This window comes from Camelus bactrianus, chromosome 1, assembly GCF_048773025.1.
Source record: "Camelus bactrianus isolate YW-2024 breed Bactrian camel chromosome 1, ASM4877302v1, whole genome shotgun sequence".
NCBI classification, from domain to species: Eukaryota; Metazoa; Chordata; class Mammalia; order Artiodactyla; family Camelidae; genus Camelus; species Camelus bactrianus.
In genome coordinates this window covers 1,209,593-1,235,641 of record NC_133539.1, presented here as the reverse complement: position 1 = coordinate 1,235,641, position 26,049 = coordinate 1,209,593, and the positions used below count along the sequence as shown (strand labels likewise).

At 57.8% G+C, this 26,049-nt stretch overlaps 1 protein-coding gene across 7 annotated transcripts in view; it reads left to right on the top strand.

The window, feature by feature from the left end:
- Window positions 1–441: 441 nt before the first annotated feature.
- The window catches only part of ADARB1 (adenosine deaminase RNA specific B1), a 113,240-nt gene continuing 87,632 nt past the window's right edge, over window positions 442–26,049 (top strand). For 3 of the 7 annotated variants that reach the window (XR_012511697.1, XR_012511710.1, XM_074378013.1), the window contains exon 1: window positions 442–621. The gene's annotated coding sequence lies outside the window, so the exon portion shown is untranslated. Of the gene's footprint in view, window positions 622–17,856; window positions 18,149–26,049 lie in introns of those variants that run through there. The other 4 variants (XM_074378102.1, XM_074378075.1, XM_074377830.1 and 1 more) reach the window with 3 other exon arrangements.

Below are 26,049 nucleotides of genomic sequence, written 5' to 3'. Positions count from 1 at the left end.
CTGATCTCGCCGAGGGTCCCACGCAGAAACCGGGGGGCGCCGTCGGCGTCTGGGGGCCGTGACCCCACCTCCTCCAGCACGCCCCTGACTTCGCACCGCGCAGGCCGGGTGCACCTTAACGTCCGGTTCCCGGCGCGCCCTCCAGCGCCCGGACGCTGCGGACCCCGCCCGCCTCGCCGGGGACCCCGCGCCGCCGGCCGCGGGAGGGGCCTCGCGGGGCCGCGCCCCTCCCGCCGCCCTGGGCCCTCTCTCCCGGATCCCTCCGTCCCCTCGCCCCCTCTCGCGCTCCCGGGCCCCGCCGACCGCGGGTAAAACTCGGCGCGGCCTGCGTGCGCGCGCACGTGCGGCGTCGTGGCGTCGCCGCCCCCCCCTCCGCGTGCGCGCGGCCGGCCGCGGGGGCCCCGGGGAGGGCGGAGCCAACGCCGAGGGCGGAGGGCGGAGGCTGAGGCGGCGGCTGAGGCGGCGGCCGGTCGGGCCGCTCTCGGGGCCGCGCTCGGGGGCGCGCTCGGGGCCGCGCCAGGCCACGGCCAGCGCGCCGCAGCCCCCGGCGGCCGATCGGAGCCCCGCGGACTTGCGATCGGAGCCCTTGAGCCGCGCGGAGCGGAGCGGCCCGCGGCTGAGGTGAGGCCGGCGGGGCGGCGGCGCTGCGGGGGCGGCGGGGCTCGGACACCGCGGCCGGACAGCACGGCCGGACCACGCTGCCGGGCCACGCCGCCGGGCAGCGCGGGGCAGCGCCGCGGCTGCGTTTATGTAAGCGCCGCGGGGCAGGTGGTGAGGCCGCGCCGGGCGTGCGGCTGGAGCGGGACCCGAGCGGCCCGGGGCGCTGTCCGGAGACGCTGTCCGGAGCGGCCGCGGGCCGCCCAGGGAGGGGAACTGCGCCCAGAGCGGCCCCACGTCTCCTGCCCCCGGCGCCGCATCTGCGCGGGATGCTCTGCGCCGCGGAAGAGGGAGGCTGCGCCCCGGGATGCAGGAGAGCCTGCGCCCCCGGGACGGAGGGGAGGCTGCGTCCCCGGGATGAAGCTGCGCCCCGGGGCGGGTACACCGAGCCCGCGGGTGAAGGGGAGGCTGCGCCCCCGGGGAGGGACACTGCCCCCAGGGATGAGGCTGCGTCCTGGGGAGTGGAGCCCGCGCCCCCAGGACGGAGGGGAGGCTGCGTCCCCGGGATGAAGCTGCGCCCCTAGGCGGGTACACCGAGCCCAAGGATAAATGGGAGGCTGCACTCCCGGGATGAACCTGGACGGAGGGGAGGCTGCGTCCTAGGGATGTGGATGCGCCCCGGGGCGGGTACGCTGAGCCCGAGGATGAAGGAGAGGCTGCGCCCCCGGGGAGGGACACTCTCCCCAGGGATGAGGCTGCGCCCTGGAGAGTAGAGCCTGGGCCCTCAGGAGGGGAGCCTGCACCGGGGACAGCCCCGTCCCCTCCCCGGGAGTGCCGCTTCTGCTCCGGCTGCGGTGCGCCCTAGGAGGGAGGGCTGCGCCCGGGACAGGGCTGCACCTGGGACGGCCCGCGTCCCCTTCGGGAGGGCACCGGGTCCGCGCAAGATGCTCTGCGCTGTGTGGAGGGCACAGTGCACCCTCCGGGTGAGGCTGCGCCCCCGGGGAATGGAGGCTGCACCCCCACAGTGAGGCTGCGCCGGGGACGGCCCCGCGTGTCCTCCCGAGGGCGCAGTGTCCGCGTGGGTTGCTCTGCGCCGCGGGCGTCCCGGGGCGGGGAAGTTCCCGCGGATTCCGGGCATCTTGAGCAATCGGAACGATCTGGGGCGACTAGGGGCTCGAGGTGAATTCTGACATGTTCAGATCTGCAGTAGGAAAATTACCGGGACGCGAATGGGTCTGAAGGAAGGGGTCAACGTGGGCTGTGGACGCTGAGACGTGTCGGAGTCTCGTTAACGTACTGGAGAACCTAAAACGTGTCCTAGTCCCGATTTGTACGTGGAGACCCGCAGCGCTGTGTGTGGCTCCCGTTAGTATTTTCAGCCGGCGTGTCTGGGTCGTTGCTTCTGATGAGGGCGTTTTGTTTCCTTGCGCGAGCTGTAATGGTTAGCGTTCAGTTCTGGAAGTACAAGGAAAAGTGGCTTGATGTCAGACTTGCTTCTTTATTCTTAGTGTCGTAATTAAGATGATCGACCAGTTAAGTTTCGAGAACAGAAATATTTATCTACTTCTCTTTGTTCCCTCTTAAATTTACCATGTGTTGTATTCCTTTAAAAGGTGCCGCCTACAAGCTGCATTTCCCCAAACACCGGGTTGTGCTCTGGGCAGTTCCCCGTGCAGTGTCTTTTGATTACCGTCTTTTTTTGAGGCTGAGATTCCTTTACCTTCTGCCTGCTGAGGGTTTCCCTGAAGGGAAAGGAAGAAGAAGAAGAAGGCAAAGATTGGCTGGTACCCCTCCTCCTTGATGTGAGAATCAGCTGCAAGGTCCCTCCAGGGACAGGGTCCCCTCCGCAGGGACACCCACAGCAGCGCTCATGAATACTGGATGAGACTCAGTGAGTTGGGTGTCGCTCCTGCCCTGCCCAGGTGGAGGTGGGGACTCACACTGGCTTTGCAGGGCAGCCGCTGTCTGTGAGTCGTGCCTGTTTGATGTCTGAAGGTTCCTGAGACTGAATTTATTCAGCTACATCTCCAACAAAATTTGAGGCTATAGTTGGAAGGGAAAAAAAGGCCTTTCTGCAGGGGGCAGTGGTGAAGAGAAAATTGGTCCAGCTCTGAGAAATTGATGACACATGCATCCGAGATGCACTGTGCTCATGGTCAGCGCCGGGAGGTGAAGAGAGGACCGTGAGCTAATAACGTCTCCCACAAAAAACTTCTCGGCTCAGAGGCTAATTCAGGACTTTGTGAATTTACATGTTGTAAAGGCATTTCAACTGCTTTTAGACGGGGATAAGAAAATTCCTTAAACTTAAATTTGTCTGATGAATGAATAAAGTAAATGAATTCATTTGGCAAGTACTTACCATGTTGGGCTACGCGGGGCCCTCCCTGTTTTAGGCTCCCCACACACAGTGCCGAGCAAAATACGCAGAGTTCAAAGCAGTGCAAAAGCTGGCGGTTGACTTTATTAAACACTGTTATAGCATTACCTTTTTAAAAATAAAATTCATAATTTTAGTTATGAAAGTTTAAAATGTATACCATTGAAGTTTTTATTTACAGCTTTGAAAGTATAAGCTCTCACACTGCACATTCAAGGGGTGCAGACAGACACACAGCCTCATTCCACTCCATCCCTAGCCACTCGGGCCCCTAACTGCTCTGACCGGGTGACTGTGTGCTGCCTCAGCAGTGGTTGAAATATACATGTGGTTACAGATGTGTTTTAATATAGTTTTTAATATCGAATGTGAGAAACAGTGCTGCAGTGAATTTTTTTGTGCATGGGTTCAAGCAAAACCTACTAATCATTTCTTTAAATCATCAAAATTCCTTGGCTGTAAGGTTTATTTAAGAGCTGGGTTTTATTCCCTTGAATACTGTGATGTGCGATGTATTTATGACCGAGGAAATTATTTAAATAGGTAGGAGATAGAAAGTATACTTTGGAGATTAATAGGTGAAGTTATACATTTACCAGCCTATAAAAAAGTTGTTTAAGAAAAATTGTCAATCTTAGTATGAAACTGAAAAACTTAGGTCCAGTTTTATTGGAAAACTTGATTTTTTTTGTCAGTGTTCTAAAACATGGATTTCCAAATCTACAATTGGTGTGATAGAAATACTACTATTAAAAAAAACTTAAGACATATTTTTATAACATGTGAAGTAGGAAAGACAGTGAGAACCTCATTCAAAAATTGTATGTTGAGGTCGTTGAGGTTTCCTCGTTCCTTCTCTTCCTGACGTCATGTGTTGTTCGGAACGTGCACAGGAAGCTAGCAGCCGGCAGCGGTGCTCACCTGGCCTTGCGGCGCAGCCTGACGGCCGCGGGGCCCAGGCCCTCAGTACCAGCTCGTCACGTTCTATTGTGATCTGGGTGACACTGCTGTGTGCCAGGTGTCTAGGGTGTACCAGAGAACGGCTTTCTCTTCGTGGTGGATTTAAACTGAAGACAAGGCTGGGAGGGGATGGAAGCAGCTCGGAGGGGCCTGGTATTTCCATGGGAAGCGCGGTGAAACTCTGCGAGCGTCTAGGGCGGGTTTCTTTCACTCACGTGGTCACCCCCCTCCCCGGACTTAGACCAGATGTCAGTACGGTTCTAGGCCCTGGAGACAGAGGAGTGAACGGCAAGGGTGGTTCCTGCCCCCATGGGGGAGATGAGGATGGTGAACCCCAGCTGAAGTCCTAAGTGCAGGGAGGAGCATGTAAAACTAGCAGAGGGGTCGAGGGGGCTCTCAGAGGCTGGAGGCTGGTGGCTTTGGCAGGCAGAGGGAGCTCTGAAGTCCTGGCCTTGGGCCACAGGGGTCTGAGCTTCCTGTGTGGTGCTGATGTGGTGCTGGTACGGGAGCCCAGGGGGCTGAGAGGAAGGGAGGGCTGCAGCTCATGGGGGTGTGGAATTGAGGTGGTGATCTCAGCCTCGCAGGGTGCCGCCTGCCCGCCTACCTTCCTAGTAGAGAGTTTTGAACAACAGAAGGGCAGGATCTGATTTACCTTTGAAAGGAATCACGCTGGCTGTTCTGCAGCTAATCTTTTTTGGAAGCTTGTGATGTGCCAAGCCATTTAAGTGCTTTACATTTATTCATTAAATTCTTAGGCAGTCTATAGGCAGGCATTATTATAGGTCTTCCATGTTACAGGTGGGTAAAGCTGGGTTCAGAGAGGCCACGGGTAAGTGGCAAAGGGAGGACTTCCCTGAGAGCCCGGGCCGCGGGCAGGAGGGGGCAGCGGGCCTGCCCAGGCAGAGGTGGTGGGAGCAGATCTGGCGTGCTGTCCTCCAGCACGTGTGAAATGTCCTCTGTAAGTAAGTTGCAGTGTTATTTTCTGGTGCTGTTACCAGGGAAATGTTGCCACTTTGACTGTGACACAGACGGCCCCGTCAGTTGGGGGTCACTCGCACTCGGTGGAAGAGCCCTTAGACTTCCCGCATGGGCTTTTCAGACCATGCCGCTCTTGTGCCTTCATGACAAAAGAAAAGGTAAGTGAAATAAAGTAAGGATAACATTTCTTCCCCTTTAGAGTTTGGTCCCTCCAAGTCGGCGCCACGGCAGAGTCCACTGTGCTGTCACCGACGTCACTGCGTGGCCTTCCTGGCTGCCGTCTCTGGGGCGCGTCCACGCCGCGGCTGCAGTCTGCGAGCTTGGACGCTCTCTTGGTCTCACCGGCAGGTGTCGCGGAGGGGCTTCCGGCCCTAAGATGATTTGCTAACGGCCTGACGATGGGTTAGTTGCCCCGTCAGTCATGCCGCCAAGAGGCTCAGCTGAGGCTGAGCGACCCCTCTCACCTCCGGCCTGATTTCACAGTCGTGAAGGTGCAGGAAAGCGCGGGCCTTAGAACTGAGGAACTTGGCGTGTTCCACAGGCGGACCTGTCGGGATTGCCGGTAGGCTCTGCGGTGGAGCAGCCCCGACGACCCCAGGGCTGCCGGCCGGAGCCATCGACGGGCGCTGCTGTGACGCGGGCCGTCCGGGCAGAGCAGCTGTCTGGCCAGAGGTCCGGGGTCCGGGGCTGGAGGCGGCCCTGTGCTGCAGGCTGACCCGCGGGTCGGACCTCCGTTCCGCGGCTACCAGGCGTGTGGTCTTGAGCTCGCCGCTTACTCTTCGCACCCCGGGGTCCTCCTCCATGACGAGGGAGAGGAGCCGCGCCCCGTCTGCTGGGCTGGTGGGTGGGGGAGCTGAGCTGACGTGCAGTGCCTGCAGTTGGACGCCACCAGCAGGACTGCAGAGGGTTTCTTCCGTGTTATTTTGTGATTAGTCATCCCAGTGGAGGTGTTATGATCTGCGTGGAAGTTCAAGGTTGGGTTCAAGAAGAGGTTGGGGCCAATCATGTCCATTTGGCATCATTTGCACATTGCTGATGTCTGAAACCATAGGGGTGGCGGTGAGCAGACACGGAAAGGCTGAAGGGTGAGGATTGAGCCTGGGGGCTTTTGGCGAGGGGCCCACAGGAGGAGGGGTCTGGTGGTGGGGAGGCCTGGGTGAGAGAGAGGAGGTGCCGAGCGTCAGGTATGGGGGGCCCTCTGGAGGGGACTGGGCAGCCAGACAGCAGCTGGACAGCTGCAGGCTTGCAGGGTTTTTATTTGTAAGTGAGAGCGATTATAGTGTGTTTGGGGCCGTCAGGGAGGATCCCGTAGAGGAGGACGGATGTCTGACGCATCGGGAGGCGGGTAGTTGCCGGAGCACCGTCTCTGAGGTGTGGGAGGGGACGGCCGGAGGCGCAGGGCCAGCTCAGCCCCGGGAGCGAGGCGGGACTCCTGCCCACGGGAGCTGCGGTGCACTTCAGACATCCCTAAGCAGCTTGCTGCCCCTTTGAAAGGAGGGCGTAAAATAAAACATTCTGTGCTCAATGTGGGAAACTTGGGAACTGTGCAGCAGACTTCGGATCTACTTTCTTATTAGCTTGTGGTGCTAAACGCGCTTTGGGGCGTCCTCACAGAAAGATACATGTGGAAATGGTGGGTTTTTTAACTTAAAAAAATTCATGTCTCTAAAGGTATCATTAACTTAACTAGAGGTTGGCACCTTTATTCACCAAATTTAGTGCCATTCAGAGGGCTAACCAGACTGGGCCCCTGACCTGGGCTCCAGCGCCGCGTCCGGGCGGCTGCCCCCACCTCCGGCTGGTGGGGCAGGTGGCCATGCTTTGGGCCTCCAGAAGCTGGGGCGCCGCTGGGGCAGCAGCATTTGCTGAAGGTGGCTGTTCAAGTGGTGAAATAGCTTCCACGCATGTCAGCTGGTACTGTTTGTGGTTATTTGATTTTTCTTTGGTTTGGAAGTTTCGAAATACCCATCTTCTCAGTGGTTCAATCAATAGGATGAAACGTAGGGAGGCCAGCCGACCCCTTGCGCTCCGTCTGTCGTGTGTGCAGCGGGATGGCTGGTTTCCGTGGCTCTGGGCCCTGTTCCTGTCCCTCCTGCCCTCAGTGGACGGGTTTTACCCAGGCCTTCTCTGTGTGCGCCCTCGCAGAAGGACGCACAGAGGACGAGGAGGATGAGAAGGAAGACGAGGAGGCCTCTCTGAGCCGACCTCCAGGGGGCAGACGAAGCCAGGCAGGAGGCAGACGGAGGCACAGGCGAGGCTGGGGCATCGAGGTGGCTCCTGGGTGAGGTGTGGTGTTCAGGAAGGCTCTCCGGACCGGGTGCTATGCTGAGGCCCAAAGCAGAGAGTGCACCCTTCGTGTCAGGAGAGGGACAGTCACGTTCCAGGGGGAGGGACAGCCTGCCGGAGCCCTGCTCGCTGCAGTAGCCGGGGCAGCAGCCCTGGTCGGGGCGGTGTGTGGGGCAGGGTGCCAGCTGTGCGGCTCTCCGGGCCAGGCCATGGGCCAGGGCTGCAGCAGGGCCGGGGGGCCGGGACCAGGCAGGGGCTGAGAGAGCGGAGAGAGCTCAGGGGTGTCGGCGGAGTCAGCAGGCTTTGGGGACGGATGGGGTTGAGAAGGGCCCTTATAGCTGTGGATCGTCACGGCCTGAGCCCGAGGGTCTGAGGGAACCTTGTTCCATTGTGGACGGCAACTGGCTGTTGGATTCGGCTTAAATCTACAGGTCACTTGTGCCCGGGTGTGTGACGTGCAGGGCATTTACTCTTATGTGCTTACGTGGGATCCGCAAGCCACAGAACGTGTTGTTTCAGGAACCTAGGCACTCCTGTGTCGAAACTCCCTTTAGGTGGAGCTGGCGCTCCCATCAGTTACTGCTCACTGGTCTCACGTAGGGGTGACAGCACCCCTGGTTTTCAGATCGGGAACTGACAGGGTCAGTCGCTTCTTGGGAAGCTGGGTACCATTTAGCTAATACTTACTGAGCTTTTGCTGTGTGTCAGGCATGGAGGAACCAGTTTAATCTAGTTTACTCCTGATGACAAGTTTTGGCGGTCCCCATTATGCAGAACCGTCATCGTCCCCTCTTCCCTGGCTCACCTGAGTAGCCCCCTCCCCTCCCCTCCATCCCCTCCTGTCTGTTCTTGACAGGCTGCCAGAGCCAAGCCTTAAATGGAGGACGGACCAGGCACCTTCCTGCTCTCAGCCCTGTAACTGCCGCATCCCAGAGGCCTCCCGCCTGCCGGCCCCTCGCTCACCCCTCCAGCTGTCTGGTGGGCTTCACTCCTCCACACACACCCTCCCCTCTGCACCCCTGCGGCCCTGCCGTGTGCGCCGTGGTCTCCCCTGTGCGCGGCCCCCGCCCCTCGTCAGCCCGCCAGGCAGACTGGCGCCTCAGGAAGGCAGGGCTCCCGTGCTGTCTCTGTCCTAAGGGCCCAGAGCCATGCCTGGTGGATAGTAGGCACTCACCCATGTTTGTCGTTTGAATGGATAACCTTTCTTACTTTCAATGTAGGTAGTAGAACCCAATTCCACGCTGTTTGCCTGTGAAAATGTGTCTTTTCTGCCTGAGTAGGCTGCACCCCCTACTCCTATTGTGCTTGGTGAATCAGTCATATATTTATGCCCCATATGTCTGTGTTATCTCCAGATTTCTGTGCTTTTCTTTGTAGAACAGAAACATTTACAAAACATTCAGAATTACTCGAAAACCATGGAGTGCAGAGTAGTCAATTAATCTGTTGAAAGTGGGGAGTCCTCGGCTCGCCTGTTAGGTGACACGTGATGAAGTGCATTGTCGTGAGTGGTGGAGCACCCATGACAGGGAAGGCACAGCTGTAAGTGCATCGTGACGACAGTGAGACTGTTTTGAATAACTCTGGGAGGTTTCAGAAAAGCAGCCAAAAAGAAAAAAAATACTTAATTCATTGTGGAGGCTCAGAGGATTTAAAAATTAGAAAGAACGTGGCTTAAAAGCTGTTTGGTGGGGAGCAAGTGGCAGAATTTACCGGAATTTGGGAAACTGGGAACTTAATCCCAGCCCTGCCTCTGACCTGGCGGGCTGCTCACTGCGTCGCCCGGGCAGGTTCCCTCAGGGTGTGTGTGTGTGTAGGGTGGGGGGTGGCGCTGTCCCAGGGTCTCGCTGTTGCTGGAAGACTGCAGGAGGAAGGTAACAGGCCTGAGGGCCTCGAGGGTCTGCAGGCGGCGCTCCGCGCGTGCTGGTCGGGGAAGCCCCTCGTGGGCCCGGTGCCCCTGCGGCTGCAGGGGATCCACACGCAGCCGGCACTCGGCGTGGTGTCCCGTCGTCCCCTCCCTCTGGTCCTGAGAGAGGTGGGTAGGGACGGGACCTGGGGGTGGGGCCTTGGGCTCTGGCTCAGCAAGGAAGCACGAGGGCCCTGTCCCCGCTTGCCTAGGCCTTGGGGACGGGCTTGCTGGCCGCCCTGAACTTCGCGGGCCAGGGCGGCCTTCGCACGTCTGCAGGTCTAGGGCGTGTCGCAGCCGACCAGACAATTCGGCGGGGGCAGGGGTGGGGCTCAGTGGCAGAGCGCGTGCTCAGCATGCACGAGGTCCTCGGTTCTGTCCCCGGTACCTCCGTTAAAGAAAAAAACCTGTAAGAAAAGGGTAATTCAGTAGTAGGTAATGATTAGTTGGCCCCTCTTCTAACGTTGTGCCCTTAGAAACCGAGTTGTTAACACGTGTACCCGCCGGGGTGGAGAATGAGTTTGAAAGTTGCTTTGCATTCGCGCCTTTACTCATGGGCAGTGAGCCCAAGTCCAGCTTCTTTCCTTGTCCTGGTTGCTAACAGCCCAGGTCCTCTGGCTCCCCGGGTGGTACCTCTCCTTGGCTGAGTGATGTCCTTGAGGAAAGGAACTTACTCCCGCAGGCGAGGCAGCATCTCACCACTTGCGTGAGGCCGAGGGATGGCCACCATCCCTAGTTTCTGGGCGGACACTGTCGCCTCCTAACACCCAGCCCTCCTTCCCAGCCTCTTCCCTTTCCAGGGGTTGATTCTGCCAGACACCTGCTCTCAGGCAAGAGGTCTTGTCTGTGTCAGGTCAGGGCGCCCGCGTCTTCCGTGTGCTGTGCTGGGAGAGGGCAGGGAATTGGACTCATCCAGGGGCTGTCCCCAGGGAGAGAGGGGAGAGGGTGCTGGGCGGCCGCAGGGCAGCCCCTGACCCCTGCATGGAGGAGGAGGGAAGGTGCAGGTCGTGCAGACGCTTCACGTGGCTTAGGCCTGAGCACAGTTTGAGGTCAGCCCGGTGGAGGGACAGTTCTGGGGACTTCTGTGCCTGGGCCACTGCTTGAATAGCACTGATTTGACGGTTTGTGTCTGTTCTACTCTAGGTATGAATGAAATTAATTCTATCAAATGCATATTTATTAGCCTCGATCACTCTGAGTTTGATTCCTTTTCTGAGCAGGAATCTCCCCAAAATAATCGTCAGAAGGAACCACCATTCCTGGGCTGGGCGTCTGTGTCTGGTCTCACAATGTGCCTCTTAGGACACAGCGCTCTTGGCGGGTGCTTCAGAGAATTAGCTTTTCTTTCTTAGTGTATTAAAACTTTGTTTTCATTAAAAAGCTGTCAAAACATTTAACGATCCTCATGTGACGAGTTTTTTGAATTAACAGCCCGGGCAAGCGACACAGTAAATGGTGACAAGTCAGGCTGTGGGTAGAAGCGAGGTTAGGAGGTGGGCTGCGAGTGCTTAATTCAGGGAGAGTGGGGTTCATGGGAGTGAGTCATCGGCTTTCAGAGCTGTGATGGTTTGGGGTCACAGTGCAACTTAGGTTTGACCATCAGTGGGACCCTGTGGAAAAACCCCACTTGTGCCAAGTTCGGCGGCTTTGGAAGTGGTGCGGTGCAGACCTGTGTGTCAGGACTGCTGGCTCGTCCTTTGGAATAGGGGGCGTGTGCCGTGTCAGCCACGTGCGGACCAGGGTCAGTCGCGTCTTCTGACCCCCACCCTGGGGGTTTCCTCTCCGGGTTCTTGGTGTCGTGTGTGGTAGGTCGTTTTCACCCACGTGCACATGAGTGAGTGAGACGCGTTCGATCATTCCACAGTGAAGCTTTCTGTTCTCTAGCTTTGTTCTCTAATAAAACCGAGGATCTTGACGACATCCCCGTTGGAGGAGCAGCCCCGCCCGCTCCCGCCCCGCTCCCCTGGTTCTGCGGGGTGGGTCGGCGCAGGGGCACGGAGGCGCGCTTGCTGAAGGCCAGCCTCTCTCACCGAAAGCCCTTGCTGTGGGGAAGGGAGGGCTTTCCTTTTAGTTAACCAAGACTTTCTGCCTCGATGGAGCGTGGGAAGGGGCGTCGGATCCTCGGGACAGAACTCTGCTGTGAGTGGTGCTGGGGGAGGGCCGTGCCGTGTGATGGTGCGGTCAGCGTGGCGCCTGTCGCGGGGAAGAATCACCTGCGTGTCCCCGGGCTTGCTGTGGCTGAAGAAGCTGCAGGTGGCACGTGTGGTCAGCTCGTGGTCTGGGTGTTCATCCTCGAGCGCTCGGGAAGGTGCGGGCGGGTGTGGAAGGCGGGGAGGTACCATGAGGAGGCTCTGTCTTCTCTTGTTTTAAAAGCTGCCGTGAGAGTCACCCTCAGTACGTGGATAGGTCAACGATTTTCATGAATTTCTAAGCTGTGCAGCTATCACCACAGTCCAGTTGTAAAACGTCTCCATTACCCCAAAGCGCTCCTTGTGTTTGCTTGTGGTTAGTCCTCATTCCCACCTGCCGCCGTTGGCGACCGCCGGCTGCTTGCTGTCCTATAGATGTGCCTTTGACAGCACTCTGCTGCGCGGGGTAGCGCATCCTTTTTGTCCCTCCAGTGGGGTGGGCGTCTGGACTGTGTCCCCTTTTTGACTGTGAATAATGCAGCTCTGAACATGAACACACACGTCCTTGTGGCCCAGGCTTGGCCTGGCGCCAGGGTGGCAGCATGTCTGGGTGGTGGCGCCGGACAGCCGCCGTGAGACCCCGGGCTCCTCCTCGGGCCTGTCTCCACGTGTGCATGGGGCTTCTGGGATCACCCGGCCCTGTTACTTCCGGGACGAAGTACCGTGGGCGGAGCGTCCAGCACAGGCTGCTCGGGTGTCTTACCTCACCGCCCTGCGTGCGCTGGACACTGAGCCCCCAGCGGGTGCGCTCTTCCCCGTGTTCCACCTGCAGTCTCCCTCCGCAGAGGAGGTCCGCAAAGGACTGGCAGGCATGTTAAACGCCACAGCCAGCCTGCAGAACCTCGTCCTCTCCATGCCTAGATGCAGCAGTCGCACTTCTAGGAATTGAGCCCCAGGACACGCCTCCAACAAGATGAAAACACACGTGGAAATACCCTAGCCGTCCATTCCGGCCCGGGCGAGGCAGCTCTGGCTGGCCACACCACGAAGAGCCATGGGGGGCGGGCGGGGCGCGCTCTGTGAACTGACCTGTGGTGATTCTGAGAACCTGCAGGAAGTGAGCAGGGCAGAGAGCCCGACGGCGCCTGGTGTGCCTCCCTCCACGCGAGAAAACCTGCGTACCTGCGCCTCCGGCCGAAATGGATGCGGGCAGGGTGCGCAGAACCAGAGGGCCGGGCCCCGCAGGTCAGGGGCGGCTGGGGGGCCGGGCGCGCCGGGCTTCTCTGGGTGGACCGCTCAGTACAGCCCAGCTCTTGGAACCACAGACCCCAAGACAAAATAAATGAACATTAGCCAGGATGTGGGGGAGCCGGGGTGGAATGCAGACTGACCGAAGCTCAGTGTAGGACAGAGCAGCAGCAGAGCCGCAGCGGGGGTGGGGGCGCAGGAGGAAGGAGTAGCCCGGTTTGGGGATACCATATTTTGACTAGATTCTGTGAGGCTGCAGATGAAAAGGGCTGTACACAGTCCTGTCTGTCTGTTTCTCTCGGGGCAAGGTTGGTTGGCCGTGTGAGCATGTTACACGAGGACTGAACAGCAAACGTGTGGTGGGGAGGAGAGCCCGGAGGGAGCTGCAGACCAGGGGAGGGGACCGTAGACCCGCGTGGACAGATGGGTCCAGGGCTGCGGAGGGTGTCAGCGTGCGTGCACAGCTCACTCTGTCCCGAGGACACCCAAATACCCTCTCCGAGCCGACAAGCAGGGCTCGGAACGCCTCGTGGTGCAGAAAGACGTGCTCAGAGAGCATCGGGCGTGTGGGGGGGGGGGCGTGGGGACTGCCGGAGTGGGAGAGGCGCCCAGGCTGGCCACCCTGAGCAAAGACCTGGATAAACGGTATTGGTTTGTAATCTGCAGAAAACAGTAAGTACCCGTCAGTCCACGCTGACGTAAATAAGCAACTGAGTAAGTAAGGGGGGGGGGGCACTGGAGCATTCCAGTTCGTCAACAGACAAGGAGCAAGGAGCAAGACACCGTGGTAGCGAGTGCTTCAGGCAAGACCCAGGACTGAGGCAGAAATTAGCGAGCGAAAGTCTGAGGAGAAACAGGATATGTGCCTGGTGTCAAAGTAGCTCTTCCTCAAGTTATTTACTTATTGAAAAGGGAAAAGTAGTAACTTTAGAGCGGAGAAGGCCAGCAGATACCACCTCAGCCGAGCGATCAAGGCCACATCGCCTGTGGTAAGACAGGGGGCCGTCGCGTCCTCCCTGACACCACGCGGGCACCGCCTCTCGCCGGGGTCCTTGCCACAGGTGTGCAGTCACGGTGTGACCGCCAGGAGACAGCAGGAGGACTCCAGCAGAGGATGTCCCGAGACGCAAGAGGGAGTGAGGGGCCTCAGGGGACACGGCGGGGAGAGGCTGCCTGGGTCTGGAGAGGGCCGAGTAGAGAGGACACAGGGGAAAACCGGCAGAACCTGAGTCCGCTCGGTGGTGGAGCTGATGCCGATGTTCTGTGTTGAGTTCCTAATTTTGGTGGCTGTCCAGCGATTCTGTCAGATGTGGCCGTCGGGGGAAGCCGGGCGGAGGGCTCGGGCGGGCTGTTGTCCGCCTTCCGGCTGCCCCGCGCCCCGCTGACGCTCCTGCGGCCTGCCGCTCGGGAGGAGGCGGAGTCCTCGCGCTGAGCGGTCTGGGCGCCTCGAGCCCCGGTGTGCGGCGGTCTGAGGTGTGGTTCCCACGCCGGGGGGGGGGGGGGACGGGCACAGTTCTGTGAAAGGGGGCCGTCAGCGCTGCCTGGTGCCAGTGGGAAGAGGCGCTGTGCCCCGGGCAGTGACTGCCGGAGGCGCCTCTCACGTGGCTGTGGATGCTCTGCTAGGCTGCCCTTGGCCTTCACGTTGTATTATTTTTGTCCAAAGAGAAACGTTCAGTTTTTATATATTCAGAGGTATCAGGCTTTCCCTTTATGACTTTTGGACTGAGGCCCATCTGAGAACGTTTTCCTACATCAGGAGGCATTCTTCTTTAATCTCTTCCAGCAGGTCTGTGTTCTGTTTTCCACATTTAGCCTATTGATTTATGTGAAATCTGTTTTTACACGATTTGAGGTCAGCACCTGATATTTTTTTCCTGTTGGCTAGCCAGTGGCCTCAGTCATTGCGTGGTCTGCCCTTTGCCCAGCGATGAGAAGTGCCACTCGCATCCTATATTGCGTTCCTTCTTCGGAAGGGTGCGTTCCCAGTTGCCTGTCACTGCTGTATAGGAGGCTGTTGAGTTTTGAATGTGGACTTTGTCCCCACCCATCATTTGTGTCCCATGTTTTCTAGGGAGGATCAGGTTGTGCAGGCGGTGCCTCTTCCTCTCTGATTTTTGCGCTGCCCCCGGCTCCCTGGCCAGGACATGAGGCACCAGGCCGAGCGGGCTGGAGCAGTGGGGGCGGCCGGCAGGCAGGCACTGCTCCGGCTCTGGCATTCGCGGGGACGCCTCTGATGCTCCCTCTGCAGGAGTGATGCTCACTGCAGTCGTCTTGTTCATGCCCTTCATCTAATTAAGCAAGTAAATGCCCTGCTTTGCTGAGAGTTTTTAAAAAATAAACTTTATCATGTACAGCAGTAGAATTTTGTTTGATTTTTCTGCATCTGTTGAAATGATCGTGTGGTTTCCCTCCAATCTGTTAATATAGTAAATTTCATTCATAGATTTCCTGATGATAAACTTTTCATTCTCAGGGTAAAACTTACTTTACTTTTAACACACTGAGAATTAAATTTGCTATTTATTTAAATATTTTCTTTTTTTTTCCAGAATTTTTCTTCTTTTTTTCTTTTTCTGAGATAGAGTTTACATATCTTAAGGTACCTGCAGTGGTGTGCTGATAAATGTTTAACGAATGGCTTTCTTGAGAGGGGGTTGTAAAAAGCCCTGATTTGTAGCATTTTCCAATTTCTGTGGCATAAATATTCTTGCCGTTACCTATTTCAGGCTCCCAGTGAGCTGTGGCGGGCTGGCCCACAGCATTCCTGAAACCCAGCACCCTCTCTTGAGCTGGTAGGAGCCGGCAGGGCAGCTGTGAGCCTGGTGACTTCGGGCTGTGTGCGACCACATGACCGTCTCCACCATCCTCCCATCCCTCCTCTGCCTGTCTGCATCAGCACCCACCTCCCGGGGTAGCCACCGGTCTGACCTCGGTCGCCTCGTGTTCTCGCCTCCGTCTGGGAGACCTAGCGTTCTGTTCGGTGCATTCACAGCTCCTCATTTTCCCCCGAGGACTGCCTCGGCCACCTAACTTACAGACAGTCAAGTGCTGGGCTCACAGTGAGTTTATTGAAAGGTTGAGCCTGTGACTCATGGTTACTACTGTGGCACGAACTTTATTTAGAAAACTGTAGCTTCTGTGATAGTCACTTTCCTTAAATCTAAAGGGTTGCTAGCATCTTATATTTGTGTAGCTTTTCATCTTCATTAGTATAAATTTAACGTTTTTTATTCATCTGTTTTTGCAATCATTTGACAGGTGTTTTTTGAGTACCTACTCTGTGTCATTTTAGATGGCAAAGGTGTAGCAGTGAAAAAATAACTCAGCCTCTTTCCTTGTGGCACGTAGGCTCTGATATATCTTCAAGTTGTGAGTTTTTCTCATCTGTCTGTCCTCCCCACTTTTCTCCTTACTCAGACATCTCCTTGTCTTTGCCCCTGGTACTAACTTAAGTCAACCCTGAATTAATTCGATTTCTTCTGCTGCTTTAGCTTTGAAATTCCCTGCTTTGATGCCAGTTGGCGTTTAGCTTAACTACTATATAGTTATTTCTGCTTTTCCCACATCCTCACAATGAAAAGGCAAAGGAATTGCATCTGGTGGTTTTTTTTATTAGGAAAGGCCAATGTTTTAAAAGTGTCGTGACAGTAGACTTAACAGGGCAAGTTTAGTGCAGTGACACCGTTTACAGTGTGGGGACAAGCGTGTGGCCTTCCCCTGCGGCTCTGGGGCTGGCAGACTCGCTCCCCACCAGTGTGGCCTCTGTCTAGCTCCTGAGGGCGCTGGGGTGTGTCGGGCTGCGCCTTCTGGCGGCCGGGTGGCTCCGAAGGCTGGGCGTCTGGTCACCGGTGTCTGCGCGTTTGCTGCACTCTTTGGCATCGGCAGAGTGGGGCGGCTGGGACTCAGGTCCCCATCCCCCTGAGGGCTGCAATCCAGGGAGAGCAGTGGGGGGTCTCCCTGGGGGAGGAGGAGCTGGAGGACCTCCATCCAGGGTAGCCAGCATGGTGGGTGGGCCGGGAAATCCGGATGCAGGCCAGTGGACCTCAGAAACTCACCTGCTCATCCTGTTAAGCTGGTTTGAATTTCTGCCTCTTTAATCCTTTGCAAAGTTAATTTGTCTTTAATTTGAAAGTATTTTATTTTAACAGGAGGAAATGGTTCTAATTCATTTATTCAGACAACTTACAAGGCCTTAGAGATGAACTTCCCTCACTCCCCCAGGAGGGCGCTGAGGAACGGCTGTGTGTGAGAGCGCGGTGTGTGTGGGTCTTGGCTCCCAGCCCGTGAGCGTGTGTCTGCGGACAAGAACCTTTGGAGGAAGGACCGGTCACTCTGCTGCTGGGGCCGTCGGTCCAGAAGGTGTGGCCCGGCCTCAGCCGAGATCCAAAGCCAACACACATTTTCTTCCCGCACCCGCCCTGCGTGGCCCCCTGCTGAGGATGGAGAGAAAGCGCCGGGCTCCCGTCTGTCCGGTGGCTGTGACCTCCCACGCGTGCTGACTGAGCTGGCCTCCTTACTCTTTTGGCCATATTGCAACTGCCTGATGAGGCGGTTTAAAAACGGGTATCGAAGAAACAATTTTTCATGGTAAAAATGTCTTTTTTTTTTGTATAGTTAAGCTTTGGAATTTAGTCTTTGAAGGTAGCAAATGCGGATGGAGCATTAATCTGAAGGGCGAGCCCTCTTAGATCACCTTCACATCTTACAAAGTGTCAAAATCACTTCTGACAACAGTGTGGCGCTCCTACTGGGTTTCAAAAAGTGGATTACATCTTAGTTGTATCTGTACTTAAATTTATAAGTCAGCCTGACACTAACAGTGTCCCAGAATAGGAAAGACAAACATCCTTCTGTAAACGTTACCGTGATGAGCAGATTAGGGCTCGCGCCGCAACACAGCAGACGAGGCAGAGGAAGTCGTGGTGATCTTGATCGCTCAAACCTGACTCTTTGCTTGAGTAATTATTTAAAAGACGTTTTTGTAGATTAAGCCTCTCCATCCTATAGAATAGGAGTAATTCATCATCACACAGTTTTGTACTTTTTAGCTTTTTCTTCAGGGTTGGTTCTAGGTCCTAACGATGTCAAAACTAGCATCATGTCTAGTTTTCTAAGAACAGGGAACTCTGTACCCTGCTTCCCAGCGCCAACAGGGCAGTCTGTTAGGAGGCCACTGAAACCCCTTTGGTGAGTCTCAGCCCCCCCCCCCCTTTACACAATAGCGCAGTGAAAACCAGGAAACCGAGGCTCTGAGATAAGCTGGTCTCGGGAGGAAGGAAGCAGCGCGGCTCCTGACAGAGTGCGGGGGCCGCACCCGCCCTCCGTGATCCCGGCCATGGGGGACCCCTCCCCCCGCATGAGGGACAGACTGCGTGTGCACCCAGCGGGGTGGATGCGGGCTCTGCGCGCTTCCCAGGGCCGCGGGGGTCCCTGCAGCTCGCCACGCCACGCCGGCCTGGCTGTCCGCTCCCATCGGCCTGGCTGTCGCTCCCATCGGCCTGGCTGTCGCTCCCATCGGCCGGTTTCCCGAAGCGCCCACTGGCACCCCCAGCAGCGGAAGAGGGCGGTGGCATCCTGCGGGGCCGAGCCCTCCGAGCGCCACCCTCTTCCTCCGCCGCCCTCACCCTTCGTCTGTGCTTCTGGAAGGAGGTCTCATCCTGGGTGGTAAGGCTGGGGGTGCGCGACCCGGGACCCAGGCAGGAGTCTGTCCCTGGTGTCTCTAGGAGGACGCCGTCTGCCCCTGGCTCCTGGCCTCCCCGTCCTGAAGAGAAGAGCTCTGTGCTCTTCTCCCGGGAAGGGGCCTTGGACACGGGGCCTGGAGGAGCACGGGTGGCGGCCGGGGGCTGGGGGGTGGGGGCTGGGACTGGTCCACGCCGGGGGACCCCAGGCTGGGTGACGGCCGGCGGCGGGGCTGCCAGCAGGGCCTCCTGGATTTTGCAGTCACGGTCCAGACCCGAACTTCTCGGTGCCCTCCTGGCTCTCCCTTTGGGCGCTGGCTCTTTGCTGCCCCGTTAAGAACCCTAGGGCTAGGCCACCGCACAGCAAGTGCTCAAAGGCTCGGCGAAATCAAGTTAAATAACTTGCCTTTATGGCGTTTAGTTTTTGTGGTGATTTTCTTAGTTGTCTTCTCAGCCTGTGACTCGTCTGGGGATTTGCGTGGCTCTAGGTGATTGTAATCCTTTTATTCACAGGGTTTTAAGAGGTGGCTTCTTGCTTTTAATGTCCTCTATTGTGAGTTTCTGGTGATTTTGTGTATAAAAGTGAGGCTCTTTTCAGAAAGAATAAATCAAGTTATCTGTTGAGAAACAGCAGAAGTAGTCTTCGTAGCCCTGTGAGCAGCTGGGCCCGCAGCACAGCGTTTCATGTGCACTTGGAGCCTCGTCGCAGCTCCGGACGCCAGCTGGTGCCAGGCCGCTCCCTGTCCTTGTGTTAAGGGCTGGGCTTCCCCTGGGCCCCAGGCACCCTCTGAACCCAATGCTAGTTTGTTGTCTAAAATTACCTTTACATCGGGAAATCTTTAAGTAAAATTTGGGAAGTTTTTGATTAATTCCCTGGGGTGCTTTTGAATGACGGATTTGGTGGAGTATGTGTTTTGGACATTTGGGCACCACCCCGAGGCCACTGGCTGCGGTCTGGTGCTGGTGCGGCCTCCTGTTGGAGAAATGGCCCCTGCGCCGTGTCCAGGGCCGTCCACCCCGAGCACGTGTCAGCTCACAGGTCCCTGGGCACCGTCCTCGTGGGCCCTCTGTTCACCCAGCACCTCCACCGCCTGTCCCCACTGTCACGATCTCGTCTGTTCTTGTCAGGTGGCCTCACATCCTTCGGAAATGTCTCTTCCAGTCCCCAGTGACCTGTCTTTGTCAAGGGCAGTGGCCAGTGTCCTGTCCCTGTCTCACTCAGGCCCTCAGCAGGGTCTGACCGAACTAACTGCGCCGGCCTGGTCCCCGCCGCCCGCCCTCAGCCCCAGGGCCCCGCTCCCTCCTGCTCTGGGGGCCGGTGCCTCTCCCTCCGCCTGTCACTCCCGCCCTGTCCCTGGTCCCCAGGGGCATGCAGCCACCCTCAGCCCCCTTTCTCTCACCCTCACTCCGGGTCTTGGCCAGGCTTGCTGGCGTCCTCCCCACTCGAACCCGCTCTGAGCCGCGGGAGCACCTCATTGGCTTTCCCGGCCTGTACTTGCTCTGGTGCATGCACCTTCGTGTGGTCACTGAGGCAGGGAGCCCCTGTGCGACCCCTTTGGTGACTTCCCATCACGGTGGGTGAAGTATGGCCCCTTAAGAAGAAGCTCCCAGTTCCCCTCTGTTTTCCCCATTTGCTGCTCTGTGCAGACCCCGCCCCACCGCAGGGCCCGAGTGTCTGCTCTTCCTCTTGTGGGCGACAGTCGTCCCCCACGTGTTCGCGAGGCTGCCGCTGCTCACTGGTCAGCCACCAGCTCGGCTGTTGTCCCACTGGCCCCCTCCATGCCGCTCTTGTCTGTGCCCCTGTTGTGAGGGCCCCGGAGATGCCCTGTTTGTTTGCTGGCACGTGTGCTGTCTGTCCCCTTGCCCTGGTCCGGTAGCTTTTGGAAGCCGGAGGCAGCCCTGGCCACTGGTGGCTTCAGGTCTGCAGCAGGCGTGTCCACAGGCCTGCACCAGGCACTCTCTTTGGCCTGGGTTTGGGTCGGGGAGGCGTTGGCAGCATGTGGCAGACAGCCTGGTGGCTGTGGCTTTCAACTCCTGGGCCTCTCATCTGAGCCTGGGACGTGGCTTCTGGACCTGCCGTCTCTCCTCTCTGCTGTTTGTCCTTGTGCTGGGCTCCTTGGTCTCTTGGTGGCTGTTCTGAGGGGAGCAGGTGGGCGAGGTCTCTTTCTGGAAAGCATTTCGGGAGCCCCCGGCTTCCATCTGGTTGGCGGGTAGCGTGTTAACGGGGCAGAGTCTGTGCTGCAGGAAGTCAGGCTCCTGAGGAAGGGGGGCCCAGTACCTGCCCAGCACAGGCTTCGTGTGGGCCTCTGTGCTCAGCACCTACTTCTGACCTTCTTGAGTTCCAGACCAGTGGAGAGAACCCCACACCCCAAAGGCCAGCGGAGGTCAGAGTGGCCCTGTTCACACAGAAATAACTCGAGAGCAGCTCTCTGTGGCCCAGTGGGCTGGCCAGTCTCGTATCTCAAACTAGACAGACTTATCCACCTGGTGCCAAGCACGTCTGGGGACAAGCGCAGCCGCCCTCAGAGGGACCAGCCTCACCTGTAAGGCGACCTGAGTGCACGGCCACTGTGGGTGGCCCTGTGAGGACACGACCGGCCAGGCGGGCCCGGGCCTCCCTCTAGGCGCATCATTAGCCCACACTGCCTTCCCTCCTGGGGAGAGTGAGTGTGAGCGGGCAGGGGACCCACGGGGGCACGAGAGGAGTGAGGAATACGGCTCCCTCATCCCCCAGAGGGCTTTGCTCCTCTTATGGGAGAAGTCTGCCCCCGCTGTCTGCCTGAGGGACGGCGGCCCGGCTGGTATTAACCCTGACCTGGCGCTGACCCCAGCCCCCAGAGCCGCTCCTCCCCAGGCCCCGGGTCTGGGGTCCTTGTGGGCCGTCCCCGAAGTAACTGCTGGCCACTCCCCCCCTCCCCAGCTTCTGAGGCTGTTTGTACTCTGCAGAGAAACCCCACCCAGGGTGGCATCCAGAACAGCTTATGAGAGCGGAGGGGGCCTCTGGGAAGCCGTCCGGGACTGGAGTGGATCTTCCCTCCTCTTCGAGCTCGGTTTCTCGCCCCAGGTTGGGAAATCTGGATGCAGGCCAGCGGACCTGTCTGCACAGCGCCCAGGGCCCGGCTAGCGCAGGCCCAAGAGAGCCTTTCTCACCACAAGTGAGAGGGAGGTGGTCACAGTGCCTTCTCTTTGTTGACTGATAAAGAGGAGCAGAGTGTTGCTGGGAAAGCTGAGGCGAGCCTTGGAGTTTTGTTCGAGGTCCGCTGTGCGGAAAAGGAGACCAGAGCAGGGTCTGGGGACCGCCGCAAGCACTTGTGTCTGTATTCTGAGCCCTGGCCGAGGCACTGTGGGGGTTTCTGAACTCAGAGCTGTGGTGTGGGGGGCTCTGCAGTGCAGGCGGGAGGCGGGGAGTGGAGACACTCAGGTTGTGCGAATGTCTGGGATGAGAGGCGGTGCCTTTGCCCGGACAGAGCCCGCGGGGGGCCGGCCTTTGGTCTGCTGTGGACACGCGGCGGCTCGGCTCTTGCTTTCCCATCTCCAGCTCCCGCGGGTGCCTGGCCCCCGGGCCCGCAGGCAGCACCGCCCTCTAGGCTGACATCTCACAGGCTCCCAGCTGAACATTTGGAACCAATCACTTCATTTTCCTAAGTTTTCTCCCCTTTTTCCTCGCGGTGAATGCCATAACACCCCACAGTCGCTAGAAGCCTGGCAGCCATCCTCGACTCCTCGCTTTTCCCTGCTGTCACCTCCAGTCCCCAGCACACTGTGTTCCCACTGTCCCTGCACTAACCCTTCTCCCGAGGTGCCTGTTCTCCACATCTCCCCCGCTGCCCAGTGGCCTACAGGCCACCGCCATCTCTTGTTTGGCCTTGACAGAAGCCTCCTGCCGGGGCCTGAGTCTTCCCTGTGCTCAGGGCCCTCCACCGGCAGCCCGAGGGCGTCATCTTAGCCCTGCGCTTACAGGCCCTTGTGACCTGCCTTTGTATCTGCAATAAAACTGTAACTTACTTAGTTACAAACGCCCGGCTTGACCCGGCTCCCACCTGTCTTCTGCCCCCCTCCGTCTGCCCCCTTTCCCCTCGTCGCGCCGGGCCCACGGCCTCCTGTCTCTGACCTGCGTGGCTCCAGCTCCCAGACTCCTCAGCTTCCCACACGTGCTTCACTTGTTCCCACATGGTGGCCTTCCCCGTGTTCTCCCTACGTCACTGCTGCCGTCTCTGAGGTGGTCCTGACTATCTCCTGGTTTATGGAGGCATTTTCTAGTTTTTATTGAGGGGCAGGTTAGGGAAGTGGTTACCTGCCTGGTCTCTGGAACCAGACTGTTGGGTTGGAGTCACGCTGACCCTGCCTGTCACTCGCTGTGTGACCTTGACATGTTATTTAACCCTCTGGGCCTTAGCTTCCCCGTCTGCAAACTGGGGAGACTGATACCTGCCTCTTTACCACGAGGACTGAATGATTGCGTGAAGCTTCTGTCAGTGTGTGTGGGTAGCAGGTGCTGGGTGAGAACTGGACTGGGCACCGGGCAGAGTGCCCCGTCGAGGGTGCTGGCTCAGGGAGTCAGGAAGGAGGTGTTCACCTTGTGCTTGGGCCGCCCTGCCTCTGCCTGAGAAACGGAGGTGCGGCCAAGTTATTCTTAGTATTTCAGTCTGATGGGCCAGACCGAGCGCCTTCCCTGTGGAGCAGAAATGCAGAGCCTTGGTAAAGGAACCCAGTCCCCCAACAAAATAAATCCCCGAGTTGTGTACTGGCAGGCAGGTGGGGCTGGAAACGGCTTCTCCAAGCTTTGGAGGGGAAATCTAGTAGGTGCTTGGGACTGAAATTAAGCCTTGGATCATCTGAAAGGAACTTCCATGTCTTCTCTTAAGGATTGTTAACTCAGAATTAACTCCTTGAGAAATGGGTGGTAGGACTGGTGACCAAGAAAATGTGATTTCCTGTGGGAGAGCTGTGTGTTCATTGTCATTTTATACCAAATAAAGCCGTAATTGGTCATTCTTTAATGCAGAGTAAAGCCCAGCTGCTAAATTAGGGTCTTTTTCTCTAGATTGCTCTATGAGCTTTAAAAATTGCCATTTGTGTTCAGTGCAGATCAATACTGTATCATTTTATGGAACCCAAAGCATAATTACGATGCGCAGTGTGCAATCCACAACACACACGGTGCTGGTTCTTACGCTGCCCTTGTTCTCAGGATTGCCGAGCCCGGGGTTTCTGGAGTGCTCTCTGAGGCCGGCACGTGCTTGGTGCTGAAGGCCCCGTAGCCTCCGGGTGCTGGACTGTGCCTGTGTGACCGCGGCCCAGCGACTTCAGAGCAGGCGCCTGGGCACTGTTGGCTGTGTGAGGTTTCCCTTCCAGAACACACTTGAGGCTCCGTCCCAAGTGTGCCTGAAAACACTGGTGGGACGTAGTCCCAATGTGGGTTTACAGAAACACGTGTAAAATAGCATAAAGGTTGTGTGAACTTAGCTCAGGCAAGCTTCTAATCTCCCCTTTCCAGTCCATTTACCTTTTTTTCTCCAAACCTTATGTTCACGATTTAAAAATATATGTTAAAAAAACTCACCTTTAAATTGTAAAAATTATTCAACACATGCAGAAACAAAGTCGCAGCATTTGAGGTCCCTGGGATCAGCTGAGGGGGGCGTGCGGGAAAGCAGAGGGCACAGGTGGACTTACTGGTGAGGCCTGGGCTTGGAGGTGATCTGCCGTCACCGCGCTGGCCCCTGTCACTTACTGTCCCCGAGTCAAATGCAGCCGCCAGCCCCTAGGAGAACTTCCAGCTCGCAAGGACGGCTCTGGCGGGGCGCGGCCACTGCCCGTCACCTACAGCACAGAGGACAGCTTTGCACTCCCGTCATTTTTTGACTTTATAAATTTAATGAATCAAAGTAAAGGTAAGGTATCTTTTGATTCCCAAGGTAGGGGTGCAGGTACCGAAAGTTCCTAAACCCCGTCTTCAACGTGCTGGGGTGTGGCGTCTCCTTTCAGTCTGTTCCCGGAGGCGCAGGTGGTGTGGCCGTCGCGTCCACGTGCTGCAGAGCCTGGCGGCGGGACTGTTTTCTGGCCCCACTTCTGCCAGTGAAGTCAAGGCTGGAGGCCGCGGGCCGCAGGGGCGCAGCGTCCACGCCGGGCAGGCCCGGAGCGCGGCGCCCCTGCCCGAGGGCCAGCCGCCCGGCCAGCGGGGCCCGGGCCGCGCGGGCTTTGAGCTCGACGCCAGGCAGGGGCCTGCTCTCCGACGCGCCGCCCTCCGGGGCCGGGGGCGGGGGCGGAGCCGGGGCGGAGGCGGGGGCGGGGCGGGGGGCCCGGGGCGGGCCTGAGCGGGCAGCAGCGCGGGCAGCAGCGCTGGCAGCATCGGCGCGGGCGCCGTCTGGGCCGTCGTGGCCGGGCGCTCGGGCGCGTCCCCTGGTCGGTGCTGGCGGGCGCGGCCGGTGCCCGGCGAGTCTGCTTTGCAGGAGCTCTTCGGGGCCCTGTCCAGCGAGGTCTGGGCGGCTGCCCCCCAGCTAACTCCCGCCCGCGGCGGTTACCGGTCGGCTGGGCTCGCGGCCGTCCGTGCGCCCTCGACCCTGCGGCCCCTTGCGGGTGGTGTCGCAGACCTGCTGAGCCGGGTCGGGGGCTTAGCGGGATGTCCGCCGCAAGTCCCTCCCCATTTCCACAGATCTCCAGGTTCCGATATTTTAGGGGACGTCGGAAAACCTTACCTCCTAAAGTGCACACAGTTTTTGTTTTAAAACCCTTGAAATTGACTCTTTCTTAAGTGTACCCGTGTCCTAATTAAAACATTCTTCAGCTAATGCTTCTCGAGGTTTGCTAACGTGTAACACTTACTTGCTGCGCTGGCGTTGAGGGGGTAACTTATGTCCCGAGTGCATCAGGGACCCTTTTGCTTTGGGGGCTGTGAGGAGCGCTGCCATTTGAGGGCTGTGAAACTTCTCTCCCTAAGCAAAACTCGTGGGAAAATGCCCAAGCGCTGCATACTTGACAGAAACGTTTGAATACTGTAAGTGCTCATTACGTTAGCAAATCAGCCTTTCCTGACTGTCACGTGGGAAAAGGGCTCAACGTGAAGCTGTGTAAAGGAAGGGGCCACGGCGACATGCACTCGGGGTGCACACTCGGCAGACACGCTTCATTCCAAAGTGGGCGCGCGTCGTGCTCGTTTCTATTCTAGATCAGAGTCGTCAGTGTTGTTCTCATTTAGATTTGGTCTCTGCTTGTTAACAACAAAAGGTTTAAAATCTTTTACAGTTTTTAAAACTATGGATGTAATTATGCAAGCAGTTAAAAATGGAGAATTTAGGCTTCTCCGTCTCACTCCTTGCGGGCAGCCCTTTCCACAGGCCCACCCAGTCAGTATCCAGTGGGAGAAACCCATTTCCTTGGAACAAATCTGGGGTGCTGTTGTCAGAAGGAGAAGATGGATTCAAGGTAGACAAAACTCGCCGCTGCAAGTGTATTTTCTGGAGTGTAACCGCGGGCTCCTTCAGCAGTATCTAAGAAATAGGGTCAGGGTTCCTCTCTGAGACTGACAGAAACACCCACGGTGGTCCCGGAGCACCTGGCAGTGCCCGGAAGTAGGGAAGTGCTGGAAAAACAGCCCCACAGGGGAGTCAGAGGGACCGGGGCGACCAAGGGAGCTCCCAGCGGCCAGAGCTGGAGCGGGTGCAGCGACAAAACTCAGTCGGATTGGATCACGGCCCAGAGTATAAAGTAAAAACCCCCAAGTCCACCTGCTGTAAACGAGCGACTGGCGAGCACACCGGGAGACGAGGGAATCTGCTCCCAGGAGAATCCACACCGGTCCGGCCGCTGCTCCGTCCTCAGGGAGGGGGTGGACCCCCTCCTTCCGGGGGACAGTGGAGGGGCAGCCGTGTGGCAGAGAGACCCCAC